Here is a 19,648-nt window from a genome sequence, read left to right on the forward strand (position 1 = left end):
AAACCTTCAGTTTGATAGGCAATCTGATACTTCTTATCTCTTACCATTTTCATTAGAGACTTCTAAGCACTGAGCTAGCTTATTCTTTACTGGCTAGTTCTTTAACACAACCACCATAAATCTCTTGCATCTGTTTCTTAGAGCACCATGATGCTCTTAACTAATCCCACCCCCAGATTTCAGTCTCTTCTATCTCTAATCTCTCCTTCAAACTAAAATAAATATAAATGCCAAATATATATATATATATATATATATATATATATATATATATATATGACTTTCCTGTTGTTGTTATTGTTTTGTTTTTTAAATTCCATTGATGAGTTGTCATATGTAAGAGAGGGGTATGCACAGGTCATCTGCTTCACTTTTCCTTCCAGAGCCATCTGGGTCCACTGGTCAAATACAGATCAAGATGACTAGAAATGACTACAGATGTGACTGGAAATGGTCCTAGATTCAGTGGGAGACTGGTTATTTTTAAGATAAAGTCTTCAACAGGTCTCAGTTGAGACGTAGAGGAGGCCACACCCCATTTCATGATTAAAACTAGTTAGAAATTGAAGCAAAGAATGTTCTTTTTCATGTAGTCAAAAAAAAAAACCTCTAAATAAATAAATTTGGAATTAAAGATACTCAGGGTTTCTTGTCAAAACAGAAATGACTGCTATTTACATTCACTCTGAATCAATCTGGACCCAAACAATAATCATTTGGGACTTGGGACTTGGGTATGGGACCTATTGTTGGCTGATTTATGAGACAGTGGTTTTGGTTTAAGCCATGGTTCTTAAGAAAGAAATCTAGCCAGTAAACCCTAAAATATCTTGGGAGATTTTAAAGATCCAAAAGAAAAAAAAATGGTTTTGTTTGTTTATTTATTTCCTGAGGCAACTGGAGTTAAGTGACTTGCCCAGGGTCACACAGCTAGGAAGTAAGTGTCTGAGACCAGATTTGAACTCAGTTCCTCCTGACTTCAGGGCTGGTGCTGAAAAAAAGTTTTTAAGATCATCTGTAGGTAACAATATGATACCCTAGGAGGACCCCTCCCTCCTCATGTCTACTGCACTAGTTCTCAAGATCTCCAAATCATAAGATACACTTCCTCACCTATCCCTTTATGTGTTATTTTCCTTCATTAAAATGTAAAACTCCATTAGGTAAGGAATTATATTATTTATTTATATTTGTTTCTCACAGTGATGGCACATAGAAAATGCTCAATTTTTTCTTTTGTTTTGGTTTTAATAGATCATAAATTTCATTACAATCTCTAAAGGAGATAAATTTTGGTGAAGACCAAGGAAAATGGATAGCTTATAAATTATGAAGCTTAAAGTAGATATGTAGTGGACAAGATTTCAAAGAACATAATCAGAATATCTTTGTGAATTATATGATGTTTAATAGTTACTTGATCTCTCAAAAATAATTAACCTGTGGCCAATTTGTTAATGAGCTTCTCTGAAATGTTAGATTGGTCCTCAAACGAAAGATAGAAAATAAATAATCAAGTGCATATTGAAAGTTGTTTTGGGGACTTCCGGTTAAGATGGCGGAGAGGAGGCTCACAGCTGCATAAGCTCCACGCTTTCTCTCACTATCCATTTCATTACAAGCCTCTGAATCAATGCTTGACAGAAAAAAACCCACAAATAGTTACCAAGAGAAGCCATCCTTGAGATCCGCCAAGAAAGGTCTGTCTTTACTGGAGGGCTGGGGCGGTTTTAGATCGGGCGCAGGCGGCGGGCAGCGGCAGTGAGGGCACAGGAGCAGACTGGAGAGGGGGTGGAGAGTGATCGTAGCCGTCTCTGCGGGGAGAGCTTCGCTACAGGTTTGGATACTTTCCTCCGGCAGCAAGTCAACAGCCCAGCAGAGAAGCTAAAAACACCGGGGCTGAAGAATACAACCCCAAACAGCTGGAGTCTCTCAGGACCTGGCCGCCTCCCCTTCCCCCCCCTCAGTGACTCAGCACGCTTTGGGATCTCAGAGCGCAGGCGCAGCACAGTCCTGCTAGTGCCTCACTGCTGCCCCCTGCAGTCTGTAGAGGAAGCTCGAAAACACACCCAGCCCCCCCCCCCCAAAGAAAGACTCCAGTTTTTTCTGTTTTTCTCTGGTAGTTTGTCTCTGATTAATAGACAGAATGAGCAAGAAGCTGAAGAGGACTTTAACCCTTGACAGCTTCTATACAGATAGAGAGCAGACTCTAAATCCTGAGGAGACTAAAAACAGGCAGTCCCCAGGTGAATCCCCAAAGGAGGAGATTGTCTGTTCCTCAGCACAGATGAACCTCATAGAAGTGATTAAAAAGGCTCTCACAAGGGAGCTAGAAGAAAAATGGGGAAAGCAGAGTGAGGCTTGGGAAAAGGAGAGGGAGGCTTGGCAAAAGAGCCTGGAGAAAGTTAAAGAGAGAGTGGATAAAGAAGTAAAATCCTTGAAAAATAGGATTAGTGAACTGGAAACAGAAAATAGCTCTCTAAAAAACAAAATTGGCGAAATGGAAAAAAATTCCACAGAACAAAAGAACTCAATTGGACAATTAGAGAAAGATTTTTAAAAAGTGAGTGAAGAGAATACTTCACGGAAAATCAGAATTGAACAAGTGGAATTGAATGACTCAAGGAGACAAGAAGAATCAGTCAAGCAAATCCAAAAAAATCAAACAATGGAGAAAAATGTGAAATACCTTCTGGGGAAGACAACAGATCTGGAAAACAGATCCAGGAGAGACAATCTGAGAATCATTGGACTCCCAGAAAAACATGATGAAAAAAAGAGCCTGGACACTGTCTTCCAGGAAATTATCAAAGAGAACTGCCCAGAAGTCATAGGAACAGAGGAAAAAATAAACATTGAAAGGATTCATCGATCACCCACTGAAAGGGATCCTAAAATCAAAACACCAAGGAATATAGTGGCCAAATGCCAGAACCCTCAGATGAAAGAAAAAATATTGCAAGTGGCTAGAAAAACCCAATTCAAGTATCAAGGAGCCACAATAAGGATCACCCAGGATCTGGCAGCATCCACATTAAAAGATCGAAGGGCCTGGAATATGATATTCCGAAAGGCTAAGGAACTTGGTATGCAACCAAAAATAACTTACCCAGCGAGAATGAGCATCTTTTTCCAGGGAAGAAGATGGACATTCAACGAAGTAAGCGAATTTCATCTATTTCTGATGAAAAAACCAGAACTTAACAAAAAGTTTGATCTACAAATATAGAACTCAAGAGAAATCTAAAAAGGTAAAGATTAATCTTGGGAACTATATTTTGACTATATAGATGTATAAAGAATACATGTATACCTTGTTCTAGAAATTGATGTGGAAAGGACATTGTACCAGAAAAAGGGTAAAGTGGGGTAGTACATCTCATGAAGAGGCATAGGAAACCTATTATATCTGAGAGAAAGAATGGAGGGGGATGAATATAGTGGGTATCTTACTGCCTTCAGAATTGGCTTTAAGTGAAAATTCTTAAGACATATTCAATCTATGGTGAAACTTCTCCCATCTCATTGAAAAGTGAGAAGGGAAAAGTGGAAAGGGAAGGAATAAGTTAAGCAGAAGGGAATACAGGAACTGGGAGGGAAAGGGGTAAGAGGGGGAGGAACTCTAAGGCGGGGGGAGGGACACTAAAAAGGGAGGTCTGTGAGAAGCAAGGGGTGCTCACAAGCTTAATACTTGGAAGGGGGGGAAAGGGGAAAGAAGGGAGGAAAGCATAAACCGGGGTTAACAAGATGGCAAGTAATACAGAATTGGTCATTCTAACCATAAACGTGAACAGGGTAAACTCCCCCATAAAGAGGAAGCGGTTAGCAGAATGGATTAAAAGCCAGAATCCTACAATATGTTGTTTACAGGAAACACACCTGAAGCGGGGAGATACATGCAGGTTAAAGGTAAAAGGTTGGAGCAAAATCTACTATGCTTCAGATGAAGTCAAAAAAGCAGGGGTAGCCATCCTGATCTCAGATCAAGCTAAAGCAAAAATTGACCTAATTAAAAGAGATAAGGAAGGACACTATATCTTGCTAAAGGGTAGCATGGATAATGAAGCACTATCTATATTAAACATATATGCACCAAGTGGGGTAGCATCTAAATTCTTAAAAGAGAAACTAAGAGAGCTGCAAGAAGAAATAGACAGTAAAACTATAATAGTGGGAGATCTTAACCTTGCACTCTCAGAATTAGATAAATCAAACCACAAAATAAATAAGAAAGAAGTCAAAGAGGTAAATAGAATACTAGAAAAGTTAGATATGATAGATCTCTGGAGAAAATGTAATGGAGACAGAAAGGAATACACTTTCTTTTCAGCAGTTCATGGAACCTATACAAAAATTGACCATATATTAGGACATAAAAACCTCAAACTCAAATGTAGTAAGGCAGAAATAGTAAATGCATCCTTTTCAGACCATGATGCAATGAAAATTACATTCAACAAAAAACCAGGGGAAGTAGACCAAAAAATAATTGGAAACTAAATAATCTCATACTAAAGAATGATTGGGTGAAACAGCAAATCATAGACATAATTAATAACTTCACCCAAGAAAACGATAATAATGAGACATCATACCAAAATGTATGGGATGCAGCCAAAGCGGTAATAAGGGGAAATTTCATATCTCTAGAGGCCTATTTGTATAAAATAGAGAAAGGGAAGGTCAATGAATTGGGTTTGCAATTAAAAATGCTAGAAAAGGAACAAATTAAAAACCCCCAGTCAAACACTAAACTTGAAATTCTAAAAGTAAAAGGTGAGATCAATAAAATTGAAAGTAAAAAAACTATTGAATTGATTAATAAAACTAAGAGTTGGTTCTAGGAAAAAACCAACAAAATAGACAAACCCTTAGTAAATCTGATTAAAAAAAGGAAAGAGGAAAATCAAATTGTTAGTCTTAAAAATGAAAAGGGAGAACTCACCACTAACGAAGAGGAAATTAGAGCAATAATTAGGAGTTACTTTGCCCAACTTTATGCCAATAAATTCGATAACTTAAATGAAATAGAAAAATACCTCCAAAAATACAGCTTGCCCAAACTAACAGAGGAAGAAGTAAATATCCTAAACAGTCCCATGTCAGAAAAAGAAATAGAACAAACTATCAATCAACTCCCTAAGAAAAAATCCCCAGGACCAGATGGATTTACATGTGAATTCTACCAAACATTTAAAGAACAATTAACTCCAATGTTATATAAACTATTTGAAAAAATAGGGATTGAAGGAGTCCTACCAAACTCCTTTTATGACACAGATATGGTACTGATACCTAAACCAGGTAGGCTGAAAACAGAGAAAGAAAATTATAGACCAATCTCCCTAATGAATATTGATGCTAAAATCTTAAATAAAATATTAGCAAAAAGATTACAGAAAATCGTCACCAGGATAATACACTATGACCAAGTAGGATTTATACCAGGAATGCAGGGCTGGTTCAATATTAGGAAAACTATTAGCATAATTGACTATATCAATAACCAAACAAACAAAAACCACATGATCATCTCAATAGATGCAGAAAAAGCATTTGATAAAATCCAACATTCATTCCTAATAAAAACACTTGAGAGCATAGGAATAAATGGACTTTTCCTTAAAATAGTCAGGAGCATATATTTAAAACCATCAGTAAGCATCATATGCAATGGGGAAAAACTGGAACCTTTCCCAGTAAGATCTGGAGTGAAGCAAGGTTGCCCACTATCACCATTATTATTTAATATCGTATTAGAAACACTAGCCTCAGCAATAAGAGTCGAGAAAGATATAAAAGGAATTAGAGTAGGCAATGAGGAAACCAAACTATCACTCTTTGCAGATGATATGATGGTATACCTAGAGAACCCCAGAGATTCTACCAAAAAGCTATTGGAAATAATTCATAATTTTAGCAAAGTAGCTGGCTACAAAATAAATCCCCATAAATCCTCAGCATTTTTATACATCACCAACAAAACCCAACAGCAAGAGATACAAAGAGAAATTCCATTCAGAATAACTGTTGATACCATAAAATATTTGGGAATCTATCTACCAAAGGAAAGTCAGGAATTATATGAGCAAAATTATAAAAAAGTCTCCACACAAATAAAGTCAGACTTAAATAATTGGAAAAATATTAAGTGCTCTTGGATCGGCCGAGCGAACATAATAAAGATGACAATACTCCCTAAACTAATCTATTTATTTAGTGCTATACCAATCAGACTTCCAAGAAAATATTTTATTGATCTAGAAAAAATAACAACAAAATTCATATGGAACAATAAAAAGTCGAGAATCTCAAGGGAATTAATGAAAAAAAAAATCAAATGAAGGTGGCCTAGCTGTACCTGATCTAAAATTATATTATAAAGCAGCAGTCACCAAAACCATTTGGTATTGGCTAAGAAATAGATTAGTGGATCAGTGGAAAAGGCTAGGCTCACAAGACAGAATAGTCAATTATAGCAATCTAGTGTTTGACAAACCCAAAGCCCCTAACTTCTGGGAAAAGAATTCATTATTTGATAAAAACTGCTGGGATAATTGGAAATTAGTATGGCAGAAATTAGGCATGGACCCACACTTAACACCATATACCAAGATAAGATCAAAATGGGTCTATGACCTAGGCATAAAGAACGAGACTATAAATAAATTAGAGGAACCTAGAATAGTTTATCTCTCAGACTTGTGGAGGAGAAAGAAATTTGTGACCAAAGATGAACTAGAGACCATTACTGATCACAGAATAGAAAATTTCGATTACATCAAATTAAAAAGCCTTTGTACAAATAAAACTAATGCAAACAAGATTAGAAGGGAAGCAACAAACTGGGAAAACATTTTCACAGTTAAAGGTTCTGATAAAGGCCTCATTTCCAAAATATATAGAGAACTGACTCAAATTTATAAGAAATCAAGCCATTCTCCAATTGATAAATGGTCAAAGGATATGAACAGACAATTTTCAGAGGATGAGATCGAAACTATTACCACTCATATGAAAGAGTGTTCCAAATCATTATTGATCAGAGAAATGCAAATTAAGACAACTCTGAGATACCACTACACACCTGTCAGATTGGCTAACATGACAGGAAAAAATAATGATGAATGTTGGAGGGGATGCTGGAAAACTGGGACACTAATGCATTGTTGGTGGAGTTGTGAACGAATCCAACCATTCTGGAGAGTAATCTGGAATTATGCCCAAAAAATTATCAAATTGTGCATACCCTTTGATCCAGCAGTGTTTCTATTGGGCTTATATCCCAAAGAAATACTAAAGAAGGGAAAGGGACCTGTATGTGCCAAAATGTTTGTAGCAGCCCTGTTTGTAGTGGCTAGAAACTGGAAAATGAATGGATGCCCATCAATTGGAGAATGGCTGGGTAAATTGTGGTATATGAATGTTATGGAATATTATTGTTCTGTAAGAAATGACCAGCAGGATGAATACAGAGAGGACTGGCGAGACTTACATGAACTGATGCTAAGTGAAATGAGCAGAACCAGGAGATCATTATACACTTCGACAACGATATTGTATGAGGACATATTCTGATGGAAGTGGATTTCTTTGACAAAGAGACCTGAGTTTCAATTGATAAATGACGGACAAAAGCAGCTACACCCAAAGAAAGAACACTGGGAAACGAATGTGAACTATCTGCATTTTTGTTTTTCTTCCCGGATTATTTATACCTTCTGAATCCAATTCTCCCTACGCAACAAGAGAACTGTTCGGTTCTGCAAACATATATTGTATCTAGGATATACTGCAACATATCCAACATATAAAAGACTGCTTGCCATCTAGGGGAGGGGGTGGAGGGAGGGAGGGGGAAAAAAATCGGAACAGAAACGAGTGTCAATATAATGTAATTATTAAATAAAAAATTAAAAAAAAAATTAAGCCTCGGGGTCTCCACCTTTATCACATGTATGCATACATTAAAATTAAACTTGCAGAACCTTTCAATGCTTTAAAAAAAAAAAAAAGAAAAAGAAAAAAAAAAAGAAAGTTGTTTTGTTTGTTTTTTCCCCAGTATGGAAACACTCTCCAGAGTCACATTCCATTAGTATAATCTTTGAGAGCCTAGGGTCACTTACATGTTACATGGAGATTAATAAGTAGAACTTTAATGGACATTCTTTCTAAAAATGATGCTGTCAGCCAACACATTTTCTCCATAAAGCTTAATACATTTCAAATTATTTAAACATTCACTCTTTTTCCTCAAAAATTTCATGATTCCTCCCCTCCCCCGCCCCCCTGCTCATCTGCTTATGTCATTTTTTTTCCCCATGGGCCTAAATGAAAATTGATTTGTAAATTACATATTTGGACTTAAATTGACTTTTTTTTAGAAATATAAAATTTAACACAAAATATCTCCCTTTAAACTTCACTTGACTCCTCTTCAAACTTAGATATAATTAGTTGTATTGAAGCTAATTGCTCCACAGCTAAAGAAATTACTTGGAATTGTCAGATTTAGTAATCAAATAATACTGCATCATGTAAGTGAGTAATTGTAGCTCACAAATAAATTGTTAATTAATAACAATAAAAGTAGCATTGGAAAACTTCAGACAAATGAATAGTATCTTAAATTCTAACAGATTTTTAAGCTGGGGTCAAAAACTTTTTTTTTTTTAAATAATTGATTTCCTTTGTCATTTTATGTGTTTTACATTAGGAATTTGAAAACATTATTATGTAATTATGTGAAGGTTGAGGTTTCATCAGAGTTTCAAAAGGATTTTCTCTTTCTCTCTCTCTGTCTCTGTTTCTGTGTCTCTCTGTCTCTCTTTCTGTCTGTCTCTCTCTTTCTCTTTGTCTCTCTGTCTCTCAGTCTCTGTCTCTGTCTCTGTGTCTGTCTCTGTCTCTTTGTCTCTGTGTCTGTCTGTCTGTCTGTCTGTCTCTCTTACACACACACACACACACACACACACATACATACATACACACACACACACACACACATGAAAAAAAAAAAAAAAACTCCTGCTATCCCTGCTTTGGAATAAATATCTCACTAAGACTGCTCCAGATGAGGCTTTCAGTGATTATAGAATTCAGAATAGAAAAATGTCTGGGACACCACATTAATGAACTAAAACCAAATTTCTAGGAGCACAAAACAATTATGACAACTGCTAATGGAATTCAAAAGCTTACACATTTTAAAGATAAATGCATTCAAAACAGAAGGGCAGCATTGTTTAAAGTTGAACATAGAATCCACTCATATACTAATCTTTTAATTTGGAACCCAGAAACAAGTCTTCTTATAGCCATATTTGCACTGGATAAGCATCAATCTGTTCAAGATGAGAAAGCAGTATTAACAGCTTAACATCAGTATTTAAAAGGTTATGATGATTAAAATATAATAATATGAGCTAATGTGATAATTACCAGAGTGTGCTTTGTGCTATAATTGTCTCATGGCCTAGTGAGATTGGTCTGTCTGTGGCTGATTTCATGTATCTGCACAAAAGGTTAGTGGCTTAAGTGTTATAGAAGCAAACACAACAATTAAAAATATTTATTTGGCCCCCACTGTGTGTCAGCCTTTGTGACAGGCATTAAAGATACTAATATAAATTCTCTCTCTTAAGAAAAAAAGCATAGTTGTAAACCAGAGGTATATTGAAAAATAGCTCTAAAAGGCTAAATTTAAAAATTGAACCTTTTACTTTAAAGTAAATTAGAATAAAGCATTAATCATTGACTAAGCTACCATTATCAGAATGGATGCCCATCAATTGGAGAATGGCTGGGTAAATTGTGGTATATGAATGTTATGGAATATTATTGCTCTGTAAGGAATGACCAGCAGGATGAATACAGAGAGGCTTGGAGAGACCTACATGGACTGATGCTAAGTGAGATGAGCAGAACCAGGAGATCATTATACACTTCGATAACGATATTGTATGAGGATGTATTCTGATGGAAGTGGATTTCTCTGACAAAGAGACTTAACTGAGTTTCATTGGAGAAATGATGGACAGAAACAGCTACACCCAAAGAAGGAATACTGGGAAATGAATGTGAACTATTTGCATTTTCGATTTTCTTCCCGAGTTATTTTTACCTTCTGAATCCAATTCTCCCTGTGCAACAAGAGAACTGTTCGGTTCTGAAAATATGTATTGTATCTAGGATATACTGCAACATATTTAACATATATAGGACTGCTTGCCATCCTGGGGGGGGGGGAGGGGAGGAGGGAGGGAGGGGAAAAAACGAAACATAAGTGATTGCAAGGGATAATGTCGTGTAAAAATTATCCTGGCATGGATTCTGTCAATACAAAGTTATTATTAAATAAAATAAAATTTAAAAAAAAAAAAAAAAGCTACCATTATCAATTGAAGAAAAAATTCTTAAGATTTTTTCCTTTATCCTATATAAGAACTAGCATATTTCCTGGTAAGTATTTTATCTTACCAAGGAAGGAAGGAAGGAAAGGAAAGGAAAGAAAAAAAGAGAGAAAGGGAGGGAGGAAAGGAGGAAGGAGAAAGGGGGAGAGAGGGGAAGAGAGAGACAGATAGAGACAGGCAGACAGACAGAGACAGAGAAAGAGAGAGAAAGAGACAGAGAGACTGAGACAGAGAGACAGACACAGAGAAAAATACAGCAAAAAAGGTACAGAAATTCAAGGGAAAGGAAGGCAAAGTGAGATGAGGTAATGGAAGAGTATCCATTTAACAGTATTTTGGTATGGGGTGTGAGATGTAGGTTTATGCCGAGTTTCTGACATATTATTTTCCAGTTTTCCCAGCAATTTTTGTCAAATACTGAGTTCTTATTCCAGAAGCTGGAATTTGGGAATTTGTCAAATACTAGATTGTTATAGGCTTTGATTATTGTGTCATGTGTATCTAATCTATTCCTCTGATTTACCATTCTATTTCTTAGCAAGTATCAAATGGTTTTGGTAACTGCTACCTTATAATATAGTTTTAGGTTTGGCACTACTAAGCCACTATCCTTTTTATTTTTTGTCATATGTTTGATGTTTTGTTCTTTCAGATAAATTTTGTTATAATTTTTCTAGTTTAATAAAATAACGGTTTGTCAGTGTGATTGGTACAGCACTAAACAAATAGACCAATTTAGGCAGAATTATATTACCTCAGCCTACCCATGAGTTATTGATATTTTTCCAATTGTTTAGATCTGATTTAGAAGTGTTTTGTAATTGTATTCATATAGTTCTTGGGTTTGTCTTGACAAGTAGACCTCCAAATATTTTATTTTGTCTACAGTAATTTTAAATGGAATTTCTCTTTCTGTTTCTTGCTGCTGGGCTTTGTCACAAACATATAGAAATACTAATCCTTTGTGTAGGTTTATTTTATATCCTACAATTTTGCTAAAGCTGTGAATGCTTCCAGTACATTTTTGGATAATTTTCTGCTTCTCTAAGTATATCATCATGTTATCTGCAAAGAGTGAGTTCCATTTCTTTCAATCCTTTATTTTAGAAGCTGCCAGACCCTGGGTAATCCTGATTGTTGCTCTTTGATCTTTGAATTATTTTTATCTGGCACTTTGCCGTATTTTTTCTTTGAAATTGTAGTTTTGGAGTTTTGCAACTATATTATTTGGGGTTTTCCTTGTGGGATCTCTTTTTTAGAGGTGAGCAAAGGATTCTTTCAATGAGTATTTCCCCTTCTGTTTCTAGAGTATTTGAGGGCAATTTTCCATAATGATCTCTTGTGGAATGCTATCCAGGCTCCTTTTTTTGGTCATGGATTTCAGGTAGGCCAATAATTTTTAAATTGTCTCTTCTGGATCTATTTTCAAGGTCGTCTGTTTTGCCAATGAGGTATTTCACTTTTTTTTCTATTTTTTATTCTTTTTTTAGTTTGTTTGATTGATTCTTGCTGGCTTACAAAGTCATTAGCTTCCATATGCTAATGTTATCGTTTTTAATGTGTCATTTTCTTCAGTTATCTTTTATATTTCTTTTTTCCATTTAGTTTATTCTACTGTTTAAGTAATTTTTTTCTTCAGACATTTTTGTTACTTTTTTCATAAAACCAACTCCTGGTTTTGTATATTAGTTCAATAGTTTTCTTAGTCTCTATTTTATTCATCTCTTCTTTGAGTTTCAAAATTTGGTATTTAATTGGAGTTTTTAATTTGTTCTTTTTCTAGCTTTTGTAGTTGCCTGCCTAATTCATTGATCTCTTCTGTCTTTTTTTATTTAGCTATTTAGAGAATTAAAATTTCCCCTAAGAAATGCTTTGTCTGCATCCCATATGTTTTGATGTGTTGTCTCATTGCCATTTTCTTGGATGAAATTATGGATGCTTTCTGTGATTTCTTTTTTAATACATTCATTCTTTAGAATTAGATTATTTAATTTCCAAGTGGTTTTTAGTATATCTTTCCTTGACTCTTTGTTGAATATATTTTTTATTACATTGTGGTCTGAAAAGGAAGTATATACCATTTCTGTCTCTTTGCATTTGATTGTGAGGTTTTTATACACTAAAGCATGATTAATTTTTATAGAGGTGTCATGTATTGCCAATAAAATATAATGTCTCTGCTCAATTTTCTCCAGAGGTCTATCATAGTTAAGTTTACTAGGATGCTTTTGATCTCCTTAGTCACTTTCTTGCTTATTTTGTGGTTAGATTTGTCTGAAACTGAGAGGAAAAGGTTGAGGTCTCCCAGTAAAATAATTTTGTTCTCTATTTTTTCCTGTAATTGGCTTAAAATCTTCTCTAGGAATTTGCTTGCTCTACCACTTGGTTTACACACATTTAGTATCAATACTACTTCATTATTTATTGTACCCTTTATCAAGATGTACTTTTGTTGGAATCCTTACAAACTGCTAACTAATTAGAGTTGATCTAATCTTACAAGAAGATGTTTTGGGCAGAACCTGAAACAAGGTACTAAGTAGAACTAATTAGTACAATGCTTGTGTTTGCACCTTTACTCATTGGAGTTCACAAGTATGCCAGCTTCACAAAGTAAACTTTGTACCTTTGTGAGTTCACACCTCCCTTGAAGCTCTTTGGGCCAGAGAGCACTATGGGAGAAAACCCATAATCCCTCTCTCTCGTATCCCACAATTCCTCTCTCTTGGATAAAAGAAACAGACAGAGTCTCTCGGTCAGATTTCACCGGAATGACATGAAGAGTGGTGCTGGCTCTGGAGGCTGAAGAAAGCAGAGGCAGAAGCAAAGGACAAAGTGGCAAGAGCTCTTGGAACCAAGCAGAGAGATAGGCCTCTAAGCTAACCGGGCTATATTGGAGATAATAAAAGATCTGAACTTTTATCACCTGGCTGCATTTGGGAAGAAGATCACCACATACTTTCCCTCCTTATCTATTTCAATAAGATCTATTTTTACTTTTGCTTTATCTAAGATCATATTTTTTTTTTACTTCAGCTGAAGCATAATAAATTCTGTTCCAGCCTTTTATCTTTACTCTGTATGTGTTTCTCTGTGTCAAATGTGTTTCTTGTGAACAACATAATGTAGGATACTGTTTTTTAATCCCCTTTGCTATTTGATTCCATTTTATGAGAGAGTTCATCCCATTTACATTCAGTTATGACTACGAGCTCTGTATTTCTTTCCATCCTATTTTCTTTCCTGTTTATACTTTTTCTTTTCTTTCTACTTTGTCCTTAGTCTTCTGTCTTTTTTTACCCACCTCACCCACTACTTTATTTCCTATCATCCCTTCCCCTTTTTTTAGTAGTGTTTTTCTTTAAAAACCACTTCACCTAGCACCTTCCCCCCTTTCCTTACCATGTTTGATACTATTTCTGCCCTAATTTCTATCCTGGACCTCACCTTTTCTTTTCCTCTTTCTCCTCTTATGTATAGGATTAATGAAATTTCTATATGCAACTAAATATATATTCCTGGGCTCCTCGGCTAAAGGTGGCACTGTCCCAAGCTTCCTGTGCAGCTCTGAGCCGAGCTTTTCAGTACAATGGCCCCTGAACAGAACAAGTGAAGCTACCGCTTACAAACACAAAGGGCCATTGTGCTCAAAACCTAAGCCAAAATACACACAAGAGAACCACATTTTGGAAAAGGAAGGCAATTTTTAAAGAAATATACTAAAAACATGATTGGCCAAATGCAAAAAAAAAAAAAAAAAAAAAAAAAAGGACCCACTGAAGGAAAAAACACCTTCAAGGGAAACAATAAACAGGGAAAACATTTTTATAGTCAAAGGTTCTGATAAAGGTCTCATTTCCAAAATATATAGAGAATTGACTCTAATTTATAAGAAATAAAGCCATTTTCCAATTGATAAATAGGCAAAGGATATGAACAGAAAATTCTCAGATGAAGAAATTGAAACTATTTATAGACATATGAAAATATTCTCCAAATCATTACTAATCAGAGAAATGCAAATTAAGAAAACTCTGAGATACCATTACACACCTGCCAGATTGGCTAAAATGACAGGGAAAGATAATGCGGAATGTTGGAGGGGATGTGGGAAAACAGGGACACTGATACATTGTTGGTGGAACTGTGAACACATCCAGCCATTCTAGAGAGCAATTTGGAACTATGCTCAAAAAGTTATCAAACTGTGCATACCCTTTGATCCAGCAGTGTTTCTACTGGGCTTATACCCCAAAGAGATACTAAAGAAGGGAAAGGAATGTGCCAAAATGTTTGTGGCAGCCCTGTTTGTAGTGGCTAGAAGCTGAAAATGAATGGATGCCCATCAATTGGAGAATGGTTGAGTAAATTGTGGTATATGAATGTTATGGAATATTATTGTTCTGTAAGGAATGACCAGCAGGATGAATACAGAGAGGACTGGCGAGACTTACATGAACTGATGCTAAGTGAAATGAGCAGAAAGAGGAGATCATTATATACCTCAACAACGATACTGTTTGAGGATGTATTCTGATGGAAATGGATCTCTTCAATAAAGAGTGCTAATTTAGTTTCAATTGATCAAGGATGGACAGAAGCAGCTACACCCAAAGAAAGAACACTGGGAAATTAATATAAACTGCTTGCATTTTTGTTTTTCTTCCCGGGTTATTTATACCTTCTGAATCCAATTCTCCCTGTGCAACAAGAAAACTGTTCAGTTCTGCACACATATATTGTATCTAGGATATACTGTAACCTATTCAACATGTAAAGGACTGTTTGCCATCTGGGGACAGGGGTGGAGGGAGGGAGGAGAAAAATTGCAACAGAAGTGAGTGCAAGGGATAATGCTGTAAAAAATTACCCTGGCATGGGTTCTGTCAATAAAAAGTTATTTTTAAAAAAAAAAAAAGAAAAGAAAAAATACCTTCAAAAGTGGAATTAATCAAATGTAAAAACAAATACAAAAGCTAATTGATGAAAATTACACGCTAAATATTAGAATAGGGCAAATGGAAGCTAACGAGTCTAGAAAAGATCAAGAATCAGTCCAACAAACTAAAAAAAAAAAAAAGAAAAGAAAAAATGGAAGAAAATGCAAAATATCTCATTAGAAAAGCAGCCAACCTAGAAAATAGATCCAAAAGATACAATTTAAAAATTATTGGTCTTAATGAAACCATGACCAAAACAAAAACAAAAACAAAATAAGAGCATGGATAATATACTTCATGAGATCATCAAGGAAAACTGCCCTGATATCCTAGAAACAGAGGAAGAAATAGTCATTGAAAGAATCCATTGATCACTTTCAGAAAGAGATCCCACAAGGAAAACCCTGAGGAACATTGTTGCAAAACTTCAGAACTACAGTCTCAAGGACAAATACTGCAAGCTGCCATAAAAAAAAAAAATAATTTTAATATCAAGGAGCAATAGTCAGTATTACCCAGGATTTGGCAGCTGCAATAAATCAAGGATGAGAGGGCTAGAATACCCTATTTTGAAATGAAAAGGATTACAACCAAGAATTAACTACCCAGCAAGACTGAACATTATCTTTCAGGTGAAGCAATGGATCTTTAATGAAATAAGAGACTTTCAATTATTTCTACTGGAAAAAATAAACCTAAAACTAAACAAAAAAAAATCTACAAACACAGGACTCAATAGTAGCATAGAAAGGTAAACATCGGAAAATATATATTATTTAGAGGTTAAACTGCTTATCCCTAGATAGGAAAACGATATCTGTAATTCTTGAGAACTGAATCTGTTTCTGGGACAGACAGAGGGTAGTATCACATGGACAGATGGCGTGGTTAAAAATGGAATGTGATGTGATTTCAAAGGAAAAACCATTAAAGTGTGGAAAAAGGTGTGTACTGGAAGAAGAAGTAAAGGGAAGTGTAATGGGACAAACTAGATTATACGAAGAGGCACAAAAGACTTATTAAAATAAAAGGGAAAAGGGGAAGAAGAATTGGCTGAAACTTGATCTTATTGCTTTGGGGTCAAAGAAGGAATAACTTAATCATTAAATTGGTATAGAGATTTATCTAACTCTATAAAGAACTAAGAGGAGAAAGAGGAAAGAAAAGAGAGGTGAAAGATAGAAGGGAGGGCAGAAACACTAAGGAAAAAGGTAAGAGAAGCAGGAAAGGGGTGATAGAATATATGAAAATAGATGGAGTGGGTTAAAAAAACACCATTAAAAGAAGGAAAGAGGTCATAGGAGGTAAGATAGTTGGTGGAGTGGGTAAAAAGGACAAAAGTAAAGATAGCTTGGAAAGAGAGAACAAAAATATATACAGAAAGAAAATATTATTTACAGAAATACAGAGCTGGTAATCATAACTATGAATGTGAAAGGGATAAATGCTTCCATAAGACGGAAGAGAATAGCAGAGTGAATTAAAAAACAGAATTCTACAATATGTTGTTTGTAAGAAACATATTTGACACAGAGAGAAACATACAGAATAAAGATAAAAGGCTGTAACAGTATTTATTCTGCTTCAGCTGAATTTTTAAAAAAAGGCCAGGATAGCAAATCTTATCTCAGATAAATCAAAAGTAAAAATAGATCTAATTAAAAGAGAGAAAGAAGTAAAGTACATCTTGATAAAGGGTATCCTAAATAATGAAATATTAACAATATTAAATGTATATGCACCAAGTGGTAGAGCAAGCAAAATCCTAGAGAAGATTTTAAGCCAGGCAAAAATAGAGACCAAAATTATTCTAGTGGGAAACCTCAACCTTCTCCTCTCAGTATCAGACAAATCTAACCACAAATAAACAAGAAGGATACTAGGGGGGTTAATAAAATCTAGGTATGATAGATTTCTGGAGAACATTGAAAAGGGACAGGAAAGAATATACCTTTTTCTTGGCAGTACATGGCACCTATACAAAAATTGACCTTTATTAGGGTATAAAAACCTCACATTCAAATGCAAAGAAGAAATAGTAAATGCTTCCTTTTCAGACCACAATGTGATAAAAATTATATTCAATGAAGTGCCAGGAAAAGATACACTAAAAATCAATTGGAAATTAAATACTCTTCAAAGCAATTTGACTTTGCAAAAGTCTTGACTTTGACAAAGCAAAAAATGCCATCTGCAACCAGAAAAAGAACTAAGGAGACCGAATGTAAATCAATACATGTCCGGTCACTTGTTTTTTCTGCTATTTTATCTCTTCAATGACTTTTCTCTTTTGCTTTGATTTTTTCCTTCCAACATGATTCATAAATTAAGGTGTATTAAAAATAAATAATTTTACTAGAAAAAATTTTAAAGGAAATCAAATAATCTAATTCTAAAGAATGTGTAAATCAAACAACAAATCACAGAAACCATTCATAATTTCATCCAAGAGAATAACAACAAGACAACATATCAAAACCTATGGTATTCAGCCAAAGCAATTCTTAGGGGAAATTTTCTACCTCTAAATAGTTGCATTTTAGAAAGGCCTGTATTTATACCAACTGATGTTGAGCAAATCAAGCAGAACCAGAATATATTGTATTCAAACAGCAAGAATGTGCAATGATCAACTGTGAAACACTTGGTTCTTCTCAGTGGTTCAGCGAACCAAAGTAATCCCAATACACTTTGGATAGAAAATGCCATCTGCATCCAGGAAAAAAATATACATAGATAGATATTGAATGTAAATCAACACATCCTATATTCACTTCTTTTGTTTGTTTTTTTTCTCTCCAACCTTTTCCCTTTTGTTCTGATTTTTCTTTTCCAACATGATTCATAAATCAATGTGTACCAAAAATAAATAAATTTGAAAAAGAAAGAAAGAAATGATTAAACATAGTTTTTAGGGTATCACAAAGGACTAGTGAGACCTCAGAGAATGTTTTTATCAACTGCTTTTAATGTCTTTGTCAGCAACTTTGGTCTACTTTATTTTTTTGAACAGTTTTTAACCAGTTTAGGAGCTGCTTCTACCTGATAATCTTAAAATGGATTCTTAGTAAAATGAGCATTTCTTTGAACTATTGAACTCGGAGTGATTCATTGCATGAAATATAGGACCATGACCATGGTGAGGTCTTTCCAGGATGATGGGACAACCTGTACTAAGGTCCATAAACAGTAGAATGCCAACTGGGATAACAAGTCAATAAATATGGCTGGAAAGTAGGGTGTATGCAGAACAGTAGTATAAAATTATTCCTGAAATATGTTCCTGTTATTCAGTCATTTTAGTTGGGTCCAATTTTTGTAATTCCATTTGACTTCTTCTTGACAAAGTTACTGGAGTGGTTTACCATTGTTTTCTCTGACTTGTTTTACATATAAGGAAACTGAACAAACAAGGTTAAGTCTCTTGTGTGGAGTCACACAACTAGTAAGCCTCTAAGGCCAAATTTGAATACAAGTGTTTCTGATTACAGGATAAGCACTCTATTCATTACACCACCTAATTAACCCATTCTAGTTCCCTATTGAGAAGGGGGTATAAATGGCAAATAGAATAATTTTTTTGTTTTATCCTAGAGGCAAAGAGAAGCCACTAAATTTCTTAAGTAGAGAAAAGGGAAAAAAATAGGCAAGGAAATCAATTAGGAGTCTATTGTTAAGACCATTGGGAAGTTATCTAGACTCTGCTTGGCATCAACCACTCAGTGCTCTGAATAGTTCTAAGTGTCAAAGAATGACCATTAGTAGAACGATTTTCCTCACCTGAGAATTCCTTATATCATTGAAATGACAGCTGCATTTTTATTCTCTTGTAAAGATAATGATGCTATTTAATTCAATTCAATGAAAACTTTTTAAATGTCTGCTATGTGTCAAGAATTATGTTAAGTCATAGGGATACAAAAGGAGGCAAAAGACAGTAACTATCCTGAAGAATCTTACAATTTAATATGGAAAAGAACATGCACACAAATACAGATTAAAATAGACAGATCTCAAGTTATACACAAAATAAAAAGGAAATAATTAACAAAAGGAAGGTGCTGTAATTAAGAAGATTTGGGGAAGGCTTCCTGTAGAATGAAGGATTTTAATTTGGATTTTTAAAAAGCTATAGAAGGAAAAGAGAAGGAAGAACATTTCAAGTATGGGGACATTTGCCTGGAGCAGAAAGAGTGTCTTGTTTGTGGAACATAAAGAAAGTCATTGTCACCATATCAAAAGGTATGTGTGAGAGAGCAAAGTATTAAGAAAGCTAGAGAGGTAGGATGGGCTTGCTGA

This window comes from Antechinus flavipes, chromosome 3 (assembly GCF_016432865.1).
Source record: "Antechinus flavipes isolate AdamAnt ecotype Samford, QLD, Australia chromosome 3, AdamAnt_v2, whole genome shotgun sequence".
In the NCBI taxonomy this organism is placed as follows: domain Eukaryota; kingdom Metazoa; phylum Chordata; class Mammalia; order Dasyuromorphia; family Dasyuridae; genus Antechinus; species Antechinus flavipes.